Below are 17,257 nucleotides of genomic sequence, written 5' to 3' on the forward strand. Positions count from 1 at the left end.
CTGAATAGCCCATAAAACAAATTGGCCTCATTTCATTGCTTGAGCCATACATGCAAAAGTGTTGAGCTAGCTGTCTTAACTAGTTGTCATAGTCTGTCTACATATATGTAACCTGACAGACAGGAACATTTGGATGTGTAGAAAGATAAACAGTGGTGCACAGCTAAGGGGTGTTTTACTATATATTTGTCATTTTTCATTTGCACAATGCTGTACTGTATCCATTCCAAACATACTGTATCTATTCTCTTGCAATCGACCCCTCCACACACAATAATGTGTAACATAGCTAACACAGCTTCATTACTTGAGTAAAAGTACAGATACCCTTTGCTAAATTTTACTCAAGCACAAGTAAAAGTACAGAAGTCAGATGTCTACTTAAGTAAAAGTACTGAAGTACTTGTTTTTAAAAGTACTTGAGTATCAAGAGTACAAGAGTAGCCTACATTTTCTAAATATTGCATTACTACTGCCACAGTGCTTACATTTATGTACAGAAATGTCCAACATGGAGTTATAAAAAATGTTAATGTTAATACCTTGGAGAATGTAAAAGGAATTGAAAGTGAAATCAAGTCATTTTCATCTTTTTACCATGTTGCCAGGGATGGGCAGTATTTCTAATACATGTATTTTAAATACGTATTTCAAATACAAAATACTATTTTGTAATTGAAACACTTGAAGCGAAAACTATCATTAACTTGTTCAGAAAATTGAAATAGTCTGGGACCACAGGTTGGCACATTCCCGGGATGGACCTGCTGCGTCTTCATCCATTGTTTCATCTCTTATCTCAATCTGACCATGGAGTTGACTTTGGCGGAAAGCTGAAGGTGATTGCTGATAGGCTGTCCCAATCAGTGGCGCCTGCACAATCCAATAACATTTGATAGGGAAACAACAAATTGAGGGTTTCCGAGATTTTTCTTTTTTCCTTTTTTTTTTTTTAGAAGTAGTAACGGGTACTCACGGTTATGAATAGAAATGTAGTGGAGTAATGAGTACAATATTTGCCTCTCAAATGTACTTGAGTAAAGTCATGAGTACTCCCCAAAAATGATACTCGAGGAAAGTACAGATCCCTCAAAATTGTACTCAAGTACTGTACTCAAGTAAATGTACTCCGTTACTGTCCGGCTCTGAATGTACAGTAAGCATGCTGTTGTTTGACATAGGTAAAGTACAGACTTTTGCAGCCCATTTGTTTGAGTGCTTCCTTATTGTGGATTGTGAAATCCTAGATGAGGTAACGTGTGTGTGTGGTAACAGCCTGAATGTTTCAGATAAATACAGGAGCAACCTGTGCGGAGTCAGACATTTTCCTTAACCATTACTGAATAGCATCAACACCACAAAGAGAAACCATGAGGCCAGTGATCGCGCTGTTCTTTGCACTGATGGTGATGAGTGCACTGGTGTGCAGTAAGTACAGTTTAACTTTATTATCAGTCTGTTTCCTTTTGATGGAATCACCTGGGCTCACATACACATAACACATTTTTCTGCTGTGTTGTGTATTCTTTCTCTTTCCAGATGTCTATGCTGCATGTGAGGATGGGGAGTGTGTCAAGAAATGCAAAAAAAATCAAAAAATAGACCCTAGATCATACTGTGGTGGTGGAAATGTGTAAGTTGAATTTTGTTTATTAACATCTTTGGCTATTTTACTGTGTGCAACATGTGGCATGAAATCATGTTTCTCTTCTCAGATGCTGTGTTAACAAAGGAGATGGCGGCTGGTGAGGACTATGGAAGAATGTGAACTATTAAAGGAAGACTTTGTGGATCAAGCAGCATGATTATTAACACATTGATATTGTTTCTTATCAATATTGGCCTGTTTAGAAATGACTTTGTTTAATGCAAATTTGATTAAAAAATGAACAGATTCCACAACAGCCAGTATCGTTGCATTCATTTCAAATATTTTTTATAGATTTAGAAATGTATTTATTTCACACATATAAGCTGGATTGGACTTTCCAAAACACAAAAAAATGTGGATGAAGCTACATGACTTAATTCCCAGAGGACAGGGGCAAAATTCCACTGTTCCACAGTCACTGTGGTGACTGAAAAACTCAGATATTTTTGAAAATGTGACCACCTTTAAACAGTGACGGATACAAACTGCTGGACCAACTAACACATTGACGATGACAAGGGGCATCTGTGGTCAAACTGCTGCACCAACAGCCTGCTGTATGGCCTGTTAGTGTTACATATTACAAAACGGTAGCCAAGAGAATAGGAGTAGAGTGTGTTAAACATATCAAGTATTACCACGATGTAAAGTCAGGACTCTTCACTGAAACGGTGCTGATTATCGCTAGGCAGGCTATATGTTTGATAAGCAACGGACAACTTGTGCACCAAACAATTTGTGGAGCACCCTTTTGTTGTCTGACAAATCCAGTAAAATCATATATGTATAAGTATAAGTATATATATCTTTTGATCCCGTGAGGGAAATTTGGTCTCTGCATTTATCCCAATCCGTGAATTAAACATACTCAGCACACAGTGAACACACAGTGAGGTGAAGCACACACTAATCCCGGCGCAGTGAGCTGCCTGCTACAACAGCGGCGCTCGGGGAGCAGTGAGGGGTTAGGTGCCTTGCTCAAGGGCACTTCAGCTGTTCCTACTGGTCGGGGTTCGAACCAGCAACCATCCGGTTGCAAGTCCAAAGCGCTAACCAGTAGGCCATGGCTGCCCATGAGGTAATGTGTGTGGTAACAGTTTAAGTTTTAAAGCAATTCTCTCAACAATTCTAGGACAATTTAAAAAAGGTAGAGTATAGTAAGAATAAGTGCATCAGTGAGTGCTGTTTTTAAACAGTTGAGTGTTAGTTCAAGACAGGTGGTAAGTGCTAGGATCAGCAAGACTAGTTGTAAGTAGTGCTATGAGAGGAGATGTTCTCTGAGTAGCTGGGTCTTCAGGAGTTTTTTGAAAATGGAGAGGGATGTCCCTGCCCTTGTAGAAACTGGCAGTGCGTTCCATCAACGAGGAACAACAGATGAGAAAAGTTTGGATTGGCCTAAGCGTACCGGTGGCAGAGCAAGACGTCGTTTGTCTGAGGAGCGCAACGGTCTGGATGTAGTAGCATAGCCGTGGGAAGTGGGGGTGCTGGGGGTGCGGCAGCACCCCCTGCAGGAAAGCACGCGTATTTATGTGTCATACCACTCACGATTAGAGCTTAGATCGGGCCCAAAAAATCAAGCCCGACCCTACCCGAGCCCGTGCACATTGTGCCCGAGCCCGACCCGGCCCGACACATTAACTGTAATTATGAGCCCGAGCCCGATTTAAACCCGACATTTTTTAAATACGTGGGCCATTATAACTGACGTTCTCAATTACAATTTCGAGTTGTTTGAGCTACAGAAATCCGTTTAGAATTATATTAATGAATAATGCAACAGAGGATGAAGAATGTAAACTGTTTGTTTATTCAGAATGGAATGGATCGCAAATGAATCCGAATGAAGAAACGTAAGCCACTTACAACTTAAAATTATGTCCCTGCAGCAAAACTCAACGCATTTCTCTGTGAGGGCTTGCCTCGCTCTCAGGTGTAGCCTATGCTTGGAGAAGTGACAAAAGAGGACATGGAAGGCTGGCTATCATTATTTCTGCCATGGCAAGCCTGCTTCATGTTCATCTTAAAGTCTTTTTGCTGTCATAGGTGAACATCGTTACGTAATGCACACAACAAAGCAGCCTACCTGACAAATGCATACCTCCGACTTTTCTCCAAACTTGCTCGAAGTTATTTCTCCTGTTTTCATTTTTTCTTTACATCTTCAAGCTTCACGTTGCACTTAAGCTACACAACACAGCACAGCAGGCCCGGTGTGATGCGTGCGAGTGGAGAAGCTGCGCATGACACGTGTTGCGCAGATGACATTACAAATGACATTTTGTAACTCTGAACATACAGTATAACTTTGTAGGCTACACCCTTGTTACGTAGGCCTACTTTGTTAAATATATAATATTTCTGACTATGGCATAGCTTTAGCTCTCCACCCAAGTAGGCTAATGATTTAAAAAAAAAAAAAAAAAAAAAAATTGATCAAGAACCCGGCCCGGCCCGGCCCGAGGAGGGTCAAGTTCGGGCTCGGGCAGAGAATCTAAACTCTACTCACGATCAGAAAAAGATAAACTCTCCGTCCCCCTGTCTATTATTCTATTATGCACTAAAAAAATGTTACATTAGACCTGGGAGATCTAAACAAAAACTAAACAAATTAACAAAACAAACCGGAGGGAGATATCCTATGACGCTAGCTTTATGGTAGCCCTACGACAATATGCCATATTAAGTAGCTGAATATTACCGTGAGTTCTCCAAGGAGCTGAACACGGGCCGCCTCAACCTTCAGCTTAAAATGATGCAGTGTTATCGGGGAGTCTCGGTGCACCACGGTGAAAGGTGGCATGGATATTGAGTAAGCTCCATCCACAAACAAAGCTCTCTTCAGCGAGGTAGATTAACTTATTCATCTGTGTCTGCATGCCTGTTTCAGTGGCCTCCTCAGAGCGTTCTTTCTCTTCTTTTTGAAAGTGTAGGTTAAAGGCTACACTGTGCGTTTATGATGTTAGCATTTGTTGTAGGCTATATTTGTGATATGTGGATCAATTTAATGTAGGCTAGCCTATGAATATTGCGTTGTGTAGGCCTATGTTATGCATATGTTTTGAGTCAATGTGTTCTGTCTAATAATATGCTGTGCGATAGGGTCTTTAGCCTGTTTTGACACCCATGTCAGAATTAATGTTGGTGTTCAACAGTTTTATATTTCACGTGTTCACCGTAGTTTTCGGTGCAAGGCTACAGCAACTTTGTTACCTTAAGTGTAGCGTCAGATAGCAGACGGTTACTTTGTTTGCGTTATTTCAATCTGTGGTGTCTGTCATGCAATGCCAGTATGCTGTTGTCCATTAACAGAGAAAGGCGTTTAAATAAAATACAAGAACTTTTTTACCATTTCAATAAAGCCTATTTTTCCTGGCAAACTCCCCTGGAGTTGAGCCTGCCACTTTATCAGCCAATCAAAAATAACGAGAGGGGCTACACAATAGCCAATCAGAAAATAGCACTATTGTATCTGGGTAAGATTTAACGCAACAACCAATGAAAAAACGTGTATACTGGAATTGTTGAACGTGAATTATTGAACGTGAACCTGTTACCTACTTCATCCAAGTTTCGTTCACCTTCGAGCATCAGTTCATGGTTTCAGCACAGAATAAGTCATCTTTTAATGTAACAACAAATCCACAACTTGTTTGACACAAACAATGACAACGTGACTGCTGCTAGAGAATGTTTCCCAGATAATTAGCATCAGTTGTTCATCATGACTGTCTGTAACTTAGCCAACAGTTTCACAGCCTGTTAATTGACAACACTTGCTCAGAACAAGTAGCCTATGCCTAGTCATAGCCTACTTTCGTTCACACGATGACTGACATATTGTCACATTCTAAACATCTCTCTCTCCAAATAGGCTTAATCATTTTATTAGCACTAAACAAATTAAAGTGTATTGCATAGCCTATTGTTATAGGTCACTTTTAAAATCATTTCATATTATATAATTATATCCTGGCCATGGATGCATTTATCATTGCATCTGTATTCAAAAATGTCAGGTAAAAAGCAATTAAGCATCCTCTCATTCACCCTGAGAGGAAAGCCTCCTAAAAGGTCCAGGTTAGTGGATGCTCAGAGGTGGTGAAAAGGCCCATTATTGAATTGTCAGTGCCATGTGTCAAATCTTTTCTTTTGCAAATCTGAGCAATTATAAATTATATTTTTGCCCCATTTTGACTTAGGAGGGCATTTCTCCTACATACTGTAGCCAATAATCAAATGCCTGCTCTCTTTTGGAAAGCTGAGACACTGTTGGAAAACTATTAGAATAACTGTAATGTACTGACACAAAGTTACAAAGGCTAGATTATTCTTTTCTTTTTCTACCGGATAACAAGCATCTTTGAACTGACCACATTTCAGCCCTCGACAGTAGGTCTTGACTTGATATGACTTGAGTCCTAGCATTGGGTCTTGTCATGCTGTGTGCAAAAGTAGATCAATATAGAATGACAACATGAGTACTTTAGACCATTATTTGCCAAGATATGCTCATGCATTTTGTAAAATGCCCTATGAAAACTCCCCATAGGACTTTGGGTTATCCAAAATGCATACTGGCAATCAAATGCTTACTGCATATGAACCCCTTATACGCATAATCTTGGCCTCAAATTAAAGGTAATACTCTGAAGTTTCATGCTTGCATTTGGATTGTAGGCTACTTCAGGTTCTGATATGACTACACTAAATATGGAATAATTACAAAAAATACAAATCTTTACAATTTCTATTTCAATTAAATTGGTGTGTATAAGATGGGCTATATTTCTGCACAACTAATATTGGATCAACTATTAATCGACCTGGGGCTGGTGTATGCTAGCTGGTGATGCTAGTTGCGCGTGTAAATCCTCACACCCCTAACCTTAAGAACGGCTCTAACCGCTGAGTTGGAAGCTTGGGCTTTTAGCTCAGTGGTTAGAGTGCTCGACTCCCATGCCGGTGTGTTGAGGTGGCGGGTTCGAGGGCCGTGAGCGGCGGACGAATTGACCTCTGTTACACTGGAACATCTGAAGGCAAATTAATAACAGCAACAACAAATTGTAGTATTATTAATGAAACACCCCCATTCTCGCAACCCGTCTGACCAGCCACCCCTTTAACCCTCGGAGGGGGGTTTGTCGACGGGGAATGTCACTCTTGCCTGTCCTCAAAACTTGAGAGCCCTGAAGTAACGTTAAGGAAGAGCATGGCTCAAAGTAAAGTAACTAGGGCTGAGACGACGTAATTGACTAGACTGCATAAATTCGTCAAAGTGAATCATTTGTGTCAACTCGTCACAATGTAGATTTATTAACGCACCAGTGATGATCTAGGCTACATCTCCATTTAAACCAGATGTTTTAGAGCGCACTTTGAGAGATGTATCTGGGGCAGGGCTATACCTGTTGCACGTGCCACAAAAATCATTCTGTGCGATGGATGATTTACCAACGTTACGTCTGATACAGTTTTGCCTATGGCTATACATGCGTGAGACTGAGACGCTTGTTTATTTGTTTGAAGTGCTTGTTTAGGGTGTGAGAGGTGAATCGATGTGCTTTGATTCCAGCTTGGTAGTTGTAGTCTATGCGATTAAAAAGCATGTGTGTGTGGGAAGTATCCAAACAATGATAACACTTTCATTATGGCTGCTTTAGCCACAGACCTTCAGCTACTGTACAGTGGGTCCCATTTAGTGGCCACTTCATTCGCACTTTCTGTGATTCACGCAGCTGGGTGAAATGTATTACAACTTTTCACCAAGAGGTGGCAGCTTAAGTCCGCTTGATACTGTAAGCCAGGTGTTTTCAACCAGTGGTCCGCAGCCCACTTGTGGCCCGTGAGGACATTGCTGCTGGTCCCTGACCATGGATTCAGTAGTTGCAATGTGGAAATCAGCATTTTTCCGACGAACAATAACGGACACAGCTCTTAACTTGGCCCGTTAAAATGCAAACAGTCTAGCGACGCATTTCATGAAGGCCCTTTTGGACATGTCAGTTATTTGTACCACTGGTTAGATGTACAACTGCATTTGTTTTTAGACTATTGGTATTTAATTTATGCATTGACAATAAAGTTGAATATCATATGAACTAAAGATGACTAAAATCTTGCATATGTAGAAGAAGAAACATTCACAAAAATCCATAGCATGACCTCTCTTCTTGATAGCTGTTGAAAACTGCATGGAAATGACAGGGATTGTTTTGTTTTTTAATAAATAAATAAATGTAAAACTGATGCCTTCTGCTTTCCCCAAATACAATGTAGCCTACAGGTGTACATGACCTTTCATCAGTCCAGTTGCAATGGATGAACTGTGATGAACTGCCCTACTTAATAGGCCCTACCTAAACGTGATTTTAAAGGTTTTATAACAATGCTACAATTTTTTTGTAGCCTGGCGGGCCATCCTATATCATTGAAATGTATAGTCTGGAATCGAGCCATTCACCTCGCTTAATCCAAGGGGCGGGCAGAGAATTGTCTTTCAAACTGCCCAGGCATGCAATAGGCCAGCGCTACGACCATATCCGTATCCGGTCGGCAAAACGGCAAATACATCCTTCTTCGAAAGGAATGACTTAAGTGCATTGTGTTCCTCAACTTTCAAAGAAAAGCACAAGTCCAACTCCTCCAAAGTTGACGCCAACGCCGATTCAAACAACCGCTCTTCGTTCGCCATAGCCACCTTCCTTGTTGTACACCGTCGCAGGACTGTCGTTATCCTGTTAAGCCCGCCTTAAGACTCTCTAACAAAATAGAGCGCTGTGATTGGATAACATCCACGGTGTTAGCCAATAGAAATCCCTATGGTTTGCTACTAGACGTACAGGCTGAGCAAATTCATTTGCCACCACTAGGGTGCGTCTAGATTTCTAGGCTAATTTTTTTGGCTAGTGCTACAAATCTATTCACCTTCGCAGCGCCAGTAGGCTACTTGCTGTGCGGCCCGCACACACACACACAGGCATGCCAAACAAGCATACACAAAAGTTTCAAGAGTGGGGGATGGAGTAGAAGATGGATACAAATTGATTAGTGTGATTTATGTTCGCGGAACGGATGTACAGGACTGAGCGGCGGTCATATTTTGTACCGCTATGCGGTACATCTAGTTTAACATCATTTCCCCCCCCCTTTTTAAATGTATTTTTTTTCCCTTGTTTATTTGTTTTGTTGTCTGTCTTGTATGTCTTGGTGTCACGGGTACGCTGGCAACTACGCCGCTCCGTCCGGCATCTTTTGTCCTGTGTTTGTTATTTTTTAAATGTATTTGTCATCTTGGTGTCACGGGTACGCTGGCGACTACACCGCTCCGTCTGGAATCTTTATTTTTTAAGCGACCTTTGGTGTCTTGAAGGGAGCGTACCTATGTTCCCTGGGTCCTTTGTTCCCGGAACCTATGTTCCCCACTTTGTATGAGACTGGGGAACATAGGACCCCTTTTCAAAAAAAGGGTCCTGTGTTCGCCGGGAGACCTGGGGAACATAGGACCCTTTTTTTGAAAAAAGGTCCTATGTTCCCCGGTCTGTTATTTTTTTCCACCATCAGTGCCAAATTCCACGGCAAATAGGCTACAGACCGTTTGACGCGCATGTCTAAATAGGCCTAGAGGAGGAGAGATTAGGCTGTACCAGGCTTGGAATTTCACCATTCTGGGGGCAAGGCCACTTTGCCTTCAGTTGGGCATATTTGGTGGGGGGCACAAAGGCCACATATCAGGGCACCAAGGCCAAAGTTAACTATACAGTAGTAGGCTATAAAAATGATCAAAGTTGTATTTAGCCTATTCACTGCAGTAGACCTGCATCACTGTATGAAACATTACAAAAACATGAAACATGACATATTACATAGAACTGTAAATCATCTGATCATCTAATAATTACAGATATCTAGGCTATATATAACATTTATTTTATATTTGGCCTGCTATGAAATCATGTATTGAACAATTTAAATTTAAGCACAGCTCAGCTTTAAGAAACTCAAATAGCCTAGATGCATGCTTAGCATTTTGTGATCATTAAGGCTACTTTCACAAACTCTTAGTCAGCTGTCCTCTGATTTACCAATATCTAGGCGATATTTGTAACATTTATTTTGTATTTGGCCCGTTATGAAATCATGTGGAACAATTTAAACACATTGTAAAACTTAAAGCCCAAATTTGGAGACATCCATGCATGTCGAAATTTACTGCAAATTCAAAACTGGATTACTCTGGAACGGCTAACTGTACAGGGGACTGCTTTACACCTTTGTGTTCGGTAAGGTCTGCTGTATATTCTGATATATGGTTTGTTATGTGTTAAAAAGACGGGTTCGTGAAGAATTCCACCGAGATGAATGGGTTGGGAGATCATGGACGCAAAACCTTCAGTAGAATGTATGATTTAATTGAATTATATTATTTACTTTTCTCGCGAACCGTTCAACACAGCAATTATCGGCTAACATCGTTTAAAAGCTGAGAAAAAGCTCTTTCATGTGATACTTGTGATGTCTGTGTGATGAATAGGCTACTTCGCGAGTTCAACTGAGAAGAATGGGTGAATTTGGACGCACTTTCTTTCTTGCGCTGTCACTTTCTCCAATGCGTAAAAGACTAAATTAATTTGCGCTGTGAATGCTAAGATTATTTTGACAGGCCACAGGCTAAATAAAAATCGCTATTAGTAGGACGCAAAGCAGAATATTGAAAGAAGGGGGCACCAAGGCCACCGTGGCCTGTAAAACTATGATTTTCAAAGGGGCTTCACGGCCAACGGAAGGGGCTACGACGGCCATGTCCGTCTTGGCCGCCGTGAAATTCCTACTCTGGGCTGTACATTTTGTTTTTCTTTTTGTCACGTTTGGACAGTTTAAAGGTCCTCTGTGTAATGTTTTCAGTTGTTTGTTAACACATTGTTTGTTAACACAACATTTCCCATACATAAATGTGGCCAAATTCATGTTTAATTACCACAACCACCAATTCGATGCATGCCTATTGGCTTAGAAATCCTCACTTACATCTACATAGCGCAGGGGCGACTCTCCATGTACGTGCGCCATTTTAAAATTACGGTGGCCAGCAAGGGACATATGCGAAATACAGCTCAGTCTTTGGCTTCTGGTCTGCATGCATAGAAAAAACATTTGCTTGGATTCATCGGCAGAATATCCCTACATTCAGCAATATAAGTTACGAACCCATTTTCTACAAGCCACATGTCTTCCTAACATTCTGACATTGAAATTGTATTTTCCAACAAAATAAATAAAGAGAAAAATAACTTTTTTCATGATCTGTCACTGTCTCACTTGATTTCTAGTCTCTAGACCCAGAGACAGTTGATACACTAACTTACATAGTAACATACTTTTTAACATAGTTTTGAATGAGTCTCTTTCTCTCTTGCCTGCGCTTGCGGTGCAACGCGAATGACAGTGAGAATGGTACAGTTCATTCAGAAAACCAGTTCTGGTACAGTTCTTTCAGAAAAAGGGTCTATGTTCCCTGGCAGGGTAGGAATTTCACGGCGGCCACGACGGCCATGGCCGACTTGGCTTTGTTGCTGTTGAAATTGAAAGTAGCCTACCCTTGGGTGAACTTCGTTTTTGTAATGTGGTTTGATAGTCTCTTGAACAATGTGTTTGCTCGACCGTTTTATTGTGAGCCCTGTATGTGTTTAGCTTGGTTTCTTGATGGCTAGCTCACTAGCTAGTGGGGGTTCAGTGTAGCAGTCACATGCTACCGAAGCTGCAGGGGGAGCTGTGTCGTGAAAAATGCGAGCCCAAAATTCATGTTTTATGTTTTTTAATTTTTTTTTACCATCGCCAAAATATAAACGTCGCGCACAGTGCCGGCCCGCACTGCACTGCGCGTAGGGCACCAAGTGCCTTGGGGGGCACCAAAAAATCTGGGTCGTGAAAAATCACCACAATAAGCTACTAGTATAAATAACAAATAAAATATGTCTAAAGTAGGGCTGGGTGATATGGCTGAAAACTGTATCACGATATAAGTATTTCATATCGGTCGATATCGATAATTATTGATTTTTAAAAAAAATCTATTTCAGATAAGGACCAGAAGGGGAAAAACACTTTTATTTTAAACTTAACCTTCCTCTGATTTTAATCACCTCAGTTATCAATCAAAGCAAACAGGGAAAAGAAATAGCAACACAATCACGAAAAACACTCAAATAAATGTGCACATAAGTCTGAATGAAAAGCAGCACTGGTTGAAGCCTGGAAATATTGTAAACAAAATAGCTTAATTTGCTAGTTTATCATAGTCTACTGGTTAGACTGTTCAGTTTCCCCACGTGTGTTTAAGTTTCAAATCTATACTTTTTCTCCTTGAGACAGGCCCGTTTGAGTCTTGGAAAATACTTTTCCATTTGCATCGGATTGAAATGATTAGAACTTAGATAGATAGATAGATAGATAGATAGATACTTTATTGATCCTCAAGGGGAAATTCAAGGGTCTCAGTAGCATACAGACATCACACACAACATGCACTTACAGCAGAAATGGTAAACAAGCATAGTAGCAGTCAATTTGAATGCAACAGTTTTCAACAAATTCGTGCAGCGTGCTAATAATGCTAACCGGATTTAATAGCAATTTAGCCACCGTCTTGCACGATTGTGAATGTTTTGATTACATGTGGATGAGGAGGGATGCTCCTGTTGAGAGGGAGAGAGAGAGAGCACGGGGCAAGGACTCATTGAGAGTCTGTGTTGAGGTAGGCCTACTTCTATCGCCTATTCTGGTAGAGTTGCACATAGCTACAATGCAAGATATATTTAGACTATTTATTTATGGACAACGTAAGGCGGGAGGTGTGTGTTTTAATTATTGAATGTTCTATCGAACGTATTTTTTATTGATATCGATTACAAGTCTATTGCGATACATATCGCTATCATTTTATCGCCCAGCCCTAGTCTAAAGCATGTTAATATGCAAAAGCAATACAAAGTAATATAGGCCTAGACCAAATTAGTCGAGAAAAAGGTGAATCTCCGGTGCGGCCCTCTCTCCAGTCTCCCTCTGGTGCCCCCCTCCCCCACCTCCCAGTGGTCTGTTCGATTATGTCTCAAATCTCAAATTTGGCAGACACCTTAGACATGGCCTCGAAAAGGCACTAAGAGTCGGGGGCGGAAAAAAGGAAAAAGAAGAGACAGCGGGATTATGCTCGCGTGTCACTTGCAGTTAAGACAATGTTTTAAATACATTTTAAAAAATAGTTTTGTAGCCCTTGCGTGTATGCATGTCTATGCTTATGCCAGGTACAGTCAATAAACTTTGTAACGTAAGCTCCTACTAGCCATGATCATGTTCAAGTGTTAGGCCTACGTTGCAAATGATTGATGCTGGCTAGCTAGTTATTTTACGTTGTGGATATGGATATGGATTATGGGTTATTGAATGCAATTCAACACTGCTGTTTTCTGTTAACGTTAGCAATCGATGAATAAGACTAGCAATCCTTCCTCAGGTTGCTAGCTAGCAATGCTATTTCTGATTATGCTTAAACTGGGATTGCTATTTCTTTTAGCTATCAGAGATATAGTCAGGTAACGTTAGCCTATTAGCCTAGTTTGCTTTGCATTTCAGGACGCTTTTTTGGCGTTTGTTATCAATTATGATCAAACGATCTAATTGTGTAGTGAAAAAGTAACACTACAAGTGACACTTTCACAACGTAATGAAATGATGAGTGGGAAACGGCTCTTGGTAAGGTGAACTTTGGAAAAACCCTACAACTGAACGTGATATGATTTTACCAAATTAAACAGCTTTAGATAAGTTTAGTTGTTGGCGACATCTGTTGGTAAACTGCAACTAGAATTGCGGTTCCGAGGAACTGCAAGAGTGGGTTTGATCAGGGGCATGGAACTCGGCCTCATCCAAGGATTCCAACGGTACCTCATTTATGAAAACCGGGCACACGGATCAAAAGTTATCTGCATTAACGCAACATCCAATAAGCTAAAACGCATAAATAACATGGTTGCTATGCTGGTTGCTATGGTGGTCACTAGGTTGACATTACAGGGGTGGTTTCTAGGTTGTTGCTAGGGTAATTAGTTAGTTGCTAGTAAGCCATCTTAAGCTGACGGCATAAAGTGATTATTTTAAGAGATACATTTTCAAACCAGAACTGTGTATAGGTCATGGTTAAAAACGTATCAGAATCTCAGAAAAAATCACGTAATGCACCCAGTTTAAGATTTTTTAAGAAGTCAGATTTTTTAAAGGCAATCAAATTTCTGCTGACTCTCTTCTGGCTGCGGTTAAAGGCCAGCGCCTCCTGAGAGGCCTGAAGGGTCAGTTTTGAGGTTGTTGGCTGCTGGAACCGAAAAAAGGACTGCATTTTCTTAAAAGACAATGTGACTGAAGTGCGGGCAAAGTTTGCACAGAAATGTACGATTTTTCCCACCCTCGTCGACCTTGTCATAAAACTTGTTTAAATGATCACACGACGCCTCCTTGCTGCTTTGTCGTCTACATCAGCATTTCTCAAACTTCTTTGACCTGAGGCCCAGTCAAGGCATACTTTGGGGTCATAGGGCCCACCTACATGAACCCACCCCCTCCTCCCAACCCCTATCAAATTGTAATGATATCACAATTATTTTTATACTATATTGCTATACATGCACTTCAAAACAGTCAATGTTTAAAGTGCTAAGATTGTTCACAAAAGTTTGTGAAAGCATGCACATTAGAGTACTGCTTTACTAATGTAAAATATAACTAGATGTACCGCAGAGCGGTACAAAATATGACCGCCGCCCAGTCCAGCACATTTTTTCCACAAAAAGAAATCACGCTGAAAGGCCTATATGATTCTAACTGTCTCACTAAATTGCATTATCCACACTCAATTCTCACTGGTATCTGCTAGACAACAAGTACCAAAACATGATTAGTTCATAGATTTCACATGTAAAATTCATTTTATACAACCCCACCTCCATCTTGCCTGTTTATAATTCTGAGAAATTCTTGATTGTTTGTGTTATGTTTATGTTATGTGTGTGTGTGTGTGTGTGTGAGTGTGTGTGTGTGTGTGTGTGTGTGCGTGCGTGCTTGTGTTTGTGCCTGCGTATGTGCCTGTGCATGCAAGCGTACATATGTCTACTGTGTGAGTATGTGTCATACGTATGATTACTGTGAATGTATGTGTGTGTGTGTGTGTATCTGTGCACATGTGTGCACATGAAATGGGTTAACATGACCCCTGGAGGCAAACATACAGAAAAAAATGGTCATCCTAGGCCCTACAGTTCTCAAGATATTCACAGAGAACTGTGTCTGCCCTACCCTCCTTTCGGGGGGTCCAGTCCAGCGGGGGGGCTACAGATCAAAACGAAAAATGACGGTTCCATGCTATCCATGTGGGGGTACATGCCCACCAAGTTTTGTGTACCCCGGTCTTTCAGTGTCCCGGGAATCCTTGTTGGTGTACGTCACTAAATGTACACATAAATTATTTTATTGTAAGGCCCCCCATGAACGAAAGTACACAAAACTTGGCATGCATTCGGAGGGTGTCATAATGATCCTACACTTTTAATTTCGTGCAGTTTTGACCTTGTCAGCCAGAGATATTGTGATGAAAACACCTAATTTTTTGCTTTTTCATTTTTAACTAGGTGGCACTATACATAAAATAAGTGGTAATGGGATGGGTTGACATGCCCCCTTAAGACCAACATACATAAAAAAGGTGGACCTCCTAGGCCCTACGGTTATCGAGATATTCACAGAAAACTGTCTCCGGCCACCTACAGGCCAGTTGGTGTATAGTAACATAAATGAATTTATTGTGTGGCCCCCCATGAACGGAATTCCACGAAACTTGGCGTGCATACAGAGGGTGTCATAATGATCCTACACTTCCAATTTTGTACAGTTTTGACTTTGTTAGGTCACAGATACCTTCAATTACAACACCTCATTTTTACTTTTTTGTGTTTAACTAGGTGGCGCTATACATGAAATGAGTGGTTATGGAATGGGTTGACATGGCCCCTTGAGATCAACATACAAAAAAAAATGGTCCTCCTAAACCCTACGGTTTTCGAGATATTCACAGAAAACTGTGTCTGCCCTACCCTCCTTTCGGGGGTCCAGTCCAGCGGGGGGGCTACAGATCAAAACGAAAAACGATGGTTCCATGCTATCCATGTGGGGTTACATGCCCACCAAGTTTCGTGTACCCCGGTCTTTCAGTGTCCCGGGAATCATTGACAGAAATTTGGGCATGCGAAAAAGAAAAAAAAAAAAATCTGACTAAACCTATATGACCGCCGCTTCGCTGCGCGGCGGTCATAATTAGGCCTACACTAGTTTCTTTGTTTTTGCATTGTTGCATGATGCTTGCATGAGAAATACTTCTCAAAACAACAGCAATTATATGGGTGCCGTTGTTTTGGAATGTTTCCCTCATGCAAGCATCATACACTGATAGAGTATATATATGCTATTTAATTACATTTCATTTGAATGCCTGAATGTAAGAATTCAGGAAACACAATACCAGCTTTTAACATTTCTGTTGTTTACTAGTTTATGTAAATCGCATAACACATGAACTGTTTACATACTACTGATAGCCCATTACTGTACCCAATAATACTGTGCCCATTAATTAACATATATTAATCAGGCGTCTTGTTTACACATTTAAACCATATTTGCACTTCGAATTTCGGCCTAAAGTACCTAAAATGACTCCATTCACTTCACTTCCTTTTTTCTAGCTTGCAAAATCGCGGTTGTTCTGTTTACACATTAAAACCATATTTACACTTTGAATTTCGCTTCCAAATTGTAGTAACTACATCTACGAAGTCTAAGGAAGATAACCACGTAGTCTGTTCAAGATAAGATACATTTTGAAAGAACTACAGACATCGTGAAAGTAGTACCTAAAATGACTCCATTCACTTCACTTCCTTTTTTCTAGCTAGCAAAATCGCGGTTGTTCTGTTTACACATTAAAACCATATTTACACTTCGAATTTCGCTTCCAAATTGTAGTAACTACATCTACGAAGTCTAAGGAAGATAACCATGTAGTCTGTTCAATCACATGACTATAATAAACTGTAACTTACTGAGAGCTAAGGTCATTCTGATTCAGTATGATGAATGGCCATCACGTAAAGCATATGACAACAGCAAATAGCTAACGTTTACGTTAGCCTAACTTACATATCGTTGACGTTGACCCGACACGTTCATAAGTTAGACCATAGACTGATAAGGACGTCCATCAAACTAAAAGGGTTTGTTCTTCGATGTCTTCAAATTCGTTCGAATTCCGTGTGTATCCTGTGTGTCTTTCATGCTGCTATCCTGTTGCCTCTTCCCAGGTGTTCCGGCAACAAGGTTTCACGCGAGATTTAAAGGTGCGATTTGTAGGATTGTTTACGAACGTTCTGTAGGCCAAAATCAAAACACTGGTGAACGTTCTCAAGACTACCTGACGCGAGCCTCTTCTGGGTTGCCAGATGTAATGAAGACTTAGCTAACGTTAGTTGACCTGCAGCTGCTTTAACGTTTCTCCAGCCATGACAGCTACAC

At 40.7% G+C, this 17,257-nt stretch overlaps 1 long non-coding RNA gene across 1 annotated transcript; it reads left to right on the forward strand.

The window, feature by feature from the left end:
- Positions 1–1,305: 1,305 nt before the first annotated feature.
- Positions 1,306–1,904, forward strand: LOC143112271 (uncharacterized). The gene is made up of 3 exons (XR_012984698.1): positions 1,306–1,428; positions 1,540–1,633; positions 1,716–1,904. It is a non-coding gene; the product is annotated as an uncharacterized LOC143112271 (long non-coding RNA).
- Positions 1,905–17,257: the final 15,353 nt, after the last annotated feature.

The sequence above is a fragment of the Alosa pseudoharengus genome, unplaced genomic scaffold (assembly GCF_046254945.1).
Source record: "Alosa pseudoharengus isolate Yale_2024_CS ecotype anadromous, Long Island Sound unplaced genomic scaffold, YU_APseudo_1.1 YU_APseudo_1.1_scf_8, whole genome shotgun sequence".
NCBI classification, from domain to species: Eukaryota; Metazoa; Chordata; class Actinopteri; order Clupeiformes; family Clupeidae; genus Alosa; species Alosa pseudoharengus.